Below are 6,000 nucleotides of genomic sequence, written 5' to 3' on the forward strand. Positions count from 1 at the left end.
TCTCAGGGGTACCAAGTCACGTCAGCTCCTTCACACAAGTTCCTTCTTGTTTCTTTCCTCTTTGAATTTCACTCTGGATGAACAGGAAAATCTGAGACAATCAATCTCATGATTACATTTTAAGGCAGATTAAGTGACTCAGAGGATCTCACCTCACTGCAGATGCCAATAGCGCAACCATCTCTGTCAGAGCTGGTTGCTCTGGGCTCCCTTTTAGTCAATGGAGGGAAATAAGGCCCAATTCACCTTCACTGGGTTAAATATCAGCATTACCGTGGGGTGAACCATGTTATAAAAGTGTGGGTTCCCTTGTTGACTCCTGAGACAGCCTGCATGGTATGCTGTGGCATTGATGACTACACTGCATCCTGCCCCAGGTGAGTCAGAAACAAGTACATGTGCATTTTGAGATCTGATGAAATAACCTGCTCTGTCATCCAAATGTAGTCTCCTACCTCTCTCTACATGACTTATTGCATTTCCTTTTCTTATATTTTTGCTGCATAAACAATATTTTGGCAGATCCACTGGACTAATTGGCATAGGGAGGTATCGCATGACAAATACAGGGCAAAAGGAAGTTCTTTTATGCCCACATAAGAGAACACATTATCTATTGGGATAAAATGCCCTAGGTAGCCTTTTCCTCTGCTTCACCCTCAATCAACACAGGTTTCTAGTCTAAAGTAATATGCAATCAAAATTTATACTTGTATCAGAATAAGCTGGACACTCTTCAGCCTCAGGTCACCTTGGAAAGGCTCTCTGGAGTTGTTGGACTGATACAGCCAGTCCTCCAGTGCTGAGGCTGTTCCCACTGTTATGTGCAATGGGAAAATGCCAGGAGTGCCAAGGACATAAAAGCCTGGCACTCTCTTGGGACATGGGACACCCATTCTGCAGATGGCAGTGGCTGCTGTGGTGGCGGGAGAAAGCACAAGGTGGTAGCAGAACCTTTGAAAACCGTCCTATAAACCAACCAGAGTCCGATTTGACCTCTTGGTTTGCTGCGATTTCCATCGTGGTGCAGCAGCCTGGCACGGCAGGCAGTGCACCTGGGAGCCCACGTGTTGAGCTGGGTTCCTACCAGCACTGATTCGGTCTTTCAAAAGAATAATTGCTATTTTGCCTATCTATGGGTTTACAGACCTAGTTTCAAAAGAGGCAGCATAATATGTTCTTTTCAGGATCTGAAATGCTCCTTTGGATGGTTTCCCTGGGGGTTTTTTCATTTATTTATTTTGATTTATACACCCAGTAAAAGGATCATATCTAATCTCAACTCTAATGCCAATGGCTACTTTTAAAGTACAACTGTAGCATTGACCACTTTTGCTGAACACTCCTTCTGGGGAGAAAGAGAGAGAAAAAGAACCTAGCAACAACAAAAAAGCCATAACATTTTAACAACAAATATTTATCAAATCATAACAAGTTGTTTCGGGATTATAATGAATTTCAGTGAAAATAGATTTAAAGAAGGATTAAGGCAATTTAAATACAATTATCAAAGTGCAGCCTAGATAGGTAGGTCAAAAAGACAGAATAAAAGTTCCACAGAGTTTACAATAACTTCGGTGTGAAGTCTTGAACCAAACCAAACAATATGTATATTCACCGAGGAACACCTAGAAAACCTCATGTGATGTAATTTCTGAAACAAACCACCCTGAGTGTGGTGAACCCCAGTTTACACTACTGTGCTGAAACAACCAGATTCAGACCCAACAACCTCCACTTCTGAAACATGCCATCCCACCAATTTGTGGCCATACTGGTTTTGAGCAAGAGTCTGTCAAAAACTTCTCTTACATCACAGTTAGTTGTGATTAATTTTTTTTGAGGGCCATTTTATAAACATATTTATGTTTGTAAAACATATATTATGCTTTCTTCCTTCTAGGCCATTAAAAGCCACATCCAGAACAAGATGTTCCATAACCCAGCCTTCTCATCTTCATTATCCACCTTGATGCTCTGGAAGAAAACCTTTCTTCTTGTCTCCCTCACTCTTTGATACAGTCCCAGAGAGCAAGATATCCATGAACTGCAGTTTGCCTCCAGCTGGTGCCCAGGGCTGGGGATGCCCTCCTCCTTGCTCCTGATTACACTGCACTTTGCAAGAGCCACAGCTCCACCTACTTCTGATGCCCTTGCCACTAGCATCAAAATGATGTTTTCCAATTTGATAAGACTGACAAAATGTTTCAGCTGGCTGAGGCTGTGGGTGAAAACCACTGAGGTGTTGGGTGAGAGCAGAGTGGTGCAGAAGGCCCTCAGATCTTTCTTTCTGGTCCTTGAAATCATGCCCTGCAGGGCCCCATCCTGAAATAAGAGGCAGGAGCTTGTGCATAGAATTTTTCAGGAATGTCTCCATTAGTTTTAATGACCAGGCATAATTGAAGCACAGATTTTGAATCAGGAACCTGGAAAGTTTTGATGAGCTCTATCAAAACTTTCGCAGTTCATCTCAAGGACTAGCATTACAATAAATGTCATTCTCTAGTTTATAGTTGTAATCCTGGAGCAAGAGCTGATGATTGTTAATTTTATGCTTTCTTTCTTTCTGCTTACTCATTATGTCAGCATATTTCATTTCTGTTACACTTTCTGAAATCAATCTTCCTTTTAATGTGTAGTTCCCTGTTGCCTTTTTTCCCAGTAAACAGCTGAAGATATAGTGTTGGCCTCTAACACATGGAATCCATTTATGATAGTTTACATAATCAGATTTTCAGTGCACTGTAAATCTCTCTTTAAATGCTTGCATTGCTCCAGGACTAAACTGGTTAAATTTTGGAACTGTTTTTCATCATTTGTGTACATTTCACTATTTAAAGGAACAGTTAAAATGCTATTTCGGTGGGGCTTTAGCACCTTCTGGGTGTCATTGATTATTTTTCCCCTTGGGGGAATTTCTACAAATGAATATTGTATTTCAGAATAACAACTACTTTGGTCATAAATATCTTCTAAGCTACTAAATGTCAAACTTTCTTTGGCAGTAGGGTAATTCATCTCTTGAATATTGTGGTTGACTTTTGCAATTAAAAAAAGTGATGAAATTTCACAGGGAGGAACAAGCAAAACTAGCCAAAATGTTAACATGCAGATGTGTGATGACCCTATGAAACAGCTCTGATGGGAAGCAGGAATGTGCTGCCATAGGCTGCCTGTGGATTCTTCTCATGCGTTTGGTGCCCTGCTTTTAAGCTCTGAGGGGCATCAGGACTAACAAGAGCAAGACACAAGCCCAGGTGTAGGGCACTGCAGTCAGGGCTCTGAAGTGATTCCTTGGCTCCGTGGAGGACCAGACTCCTTCAAGCAACATGGTTTACTCTGCTGTATCATTTGCCAGTGGGAAAAAAGAGCAAGATGTAAGCCCAAAGAAGGGCTTGGCAGCCACTGAAGAAGCCACCAGAGGAGCCTGCCCAAGTTACCCAGGAATGTGTTGCTTCACTGCTGTGGGTTTTTGGAGGCTTCAGCTGAGTCATGGCTCAACATACACATGTGCCACCTTCCCATAAAGAAATTGGAGGGTGAAACCCCTGAGCAGCCAGGCTGGAGCGTGGAGACACAGCTGGCTTGCTTGCATTTGCAAGAGTGGGTTTGACCAGCAGCTGATCCTTCCCTGAGGCCTGATATTTCTTCCTCTCCAGTATGAGGACAACTCTACAGAAGTTCAACCCTTTTCACAAGCTGAATTGCTAAATTGATTGCAGTACATCAACAACATTTTCTCATAGGGAAACACACTGACTTTGGTCCGTACTTTCTCATATAAAGCAGACTCAACAGCAAGCATTTTCAACTTGGTTTATAACTGTGCACACTGGGGTGTTATTAAATCCTTTTAGAAGCTGATTTGTGTGTGGAGAGTGGATAAAATTGCACTTGGATATATGTGGTGGGGGAAAAAAAAAGTTTTCCCCCCGGAGTTAAAAAAATGGTAACCCCCGAGGGGGTGGTGTCCCTTGGGGTTGAGCCAATGAGCGCTCCTGCAAAATATAAACATATCACACCAGACCGGAAAAGAAGGATGTTGTAGTTGTTGTTGGAGAGAGTGACCATGTTCTGAAGCCACGAGGAGAAGGGGCAGGAGCTCCGTTGGGGGCTAGGCCCCCCCCAGCCCCTGGCAGGGAGGCTATAAGAACTTGGAACAGTGTTAAACTGGGCCAGGTTCTGTAGCTGAGAGCTGAAGGAGTTTCTCCACTGTAAGCAGCAGCAGGAGATATTGAAAAGCGGCGGCAGACCAGCAGTGGCCAGAGAACAGTGGCAGAGAGCCAGAAGGAGATAAGGAGCAACAGAAACAAGCATGCAGCCAAGCAGAAAAGACACAGAGATGTTTAATGGAGAGAGAGAGAGCTAAGCTCTACGGACAGAGGTTTGGGGTAAGAACTGAAACAAACTCCCCAAACCCTTCTGAGACCTCCTAGAGAGGAGGAGGAGATGGACTCCTACTTGAGAGGAGTCTTGGAGTGCTGCAGCACTGGAGAGAGAGGAGCTAAGAAGCTCAGGCATCCCAGAGCTGGATCAGGATGGCCAGACGGAATGTGGAGGGGGTGACCTTGCTCCCCCCGCTGCTGCTGCCAAGCTGGCAACAGCCTGAGACAGAGCACAGGAGCTCTGATAGAACTCTTGAGGCAAAGGCCTTCAACTGAAAGGTGCCCGAGACGTTCTGACTCAGGGGTGAATCCCCTGAGGGAGGGACCTTCATGGGGGTCTTACACCCCATGATATGACATGGTGAAGTGAGTTTTATCCCTACTACGCAGCCCATGGAAGAGAGAGAGACCTTCGATTGGAGTCGAAGGGCTGAGGGGGGGAGAGGAGACCCTCCTTATGTGTAATGAAAAGAGACCTAGCTACAACAATCCAACTACAGCTGCTGCATGGAAGAAAAGAGACACTGCTGCCCTGAGAGTGGAAAGGATCTTTCCTTCTCCCTTCTGGACTTTTATTGGAGGGAGAAGAGATTGATCCATTGTAAATACTGATTTATCATAGGAGAGATAGTTAAAATTATGTATATGATGTATTGTAATATTTATTTTTACAGTGATTGTAATATAATTCCCTTTCCCCCCATACTGAGTCTTGTGTTTTGTCTGGAAAACCCATCTCACACTGGGTTGAGATGTGGGAGGGGGGCCTGGACTCGGGAGTTGGATTTTGGGGGTCTCAAACCACCACAATATAGCTTGTGAGTGTGGAGAGATGTTAAATATAAAATGTCCAGGTTCAAGGCTGGGAGATAACAGGTTTCCAATGCCACAGCTGGCTTTGGTTGTTCCCTGAGATAACATTACCTTGCAAAACTATGAGTAAAGGAACAAATGACGGTATGGATTTAACTGGAGCAAATCCAATACAACTCAACCGCACTTGGGTGAGTTGGGTAAATACTTACCCAAACAAACTTGCTTTGTTTACCTTATACTGATGCACAGGATTTAATCAAAACAGTCAAACAAATGTCTATTTTGAAGAATTTGGTCCAGGTAAAACCCTAGGTTTGTTTTGGAGATTTATTTTAGACACATAGAGTTGCATAGATGAGGAGCAAGCTGGGAAAAGAAACAGGTGGTGTGGAAGGGAGGAACAGAATAGAGGAAATGAACAGAGGAGAGAACAGAGGAAAGGAAGGAGCCAAGTCTGAAGTGAAAGCTTGGTGAAAATAAGTCAAAGTATTTGCACCACTGAAAACCAAATGAGAAAAACAACCTGACAGAGGCACCTAAGCTGTGAAGGGTTCAGAAGGCTCGTGTGGACAGCGAGCACTGCTGATAGATGCTGTCCCCACCAACCTGGTACCAACTGCATGCTGATGTTTATGGGACTTCAGAATGTGTTTTGTCCTTTAAAACTTAGGAACAAAAACACAGGTTAGAAACTGTGGCACCAGCACATTATAAAAGTCATGAAGTCAAAAACTCCAGAGTTTGGAAGCACTGGAAAGGCACATGTTGGTGCTCTCTGCACATGTTCTCTGTTGAGTGG

Source organism: Pseudopipra pipra, chromosome 5 (genome assembly GCF_036250125.1).
Source record: "Pseudopipra pipra isolate bDixPip1 chromosome 5, bDixPip1.hap1, whole genome shotgun sequence".
Taxonomy (NCBI): domain Eukaryota; kingdom Metazoa; phylum Chordata; class Aves; order Passeriformes; family Pipridae; genus Pseudopipra; species Pseudopipra pipra.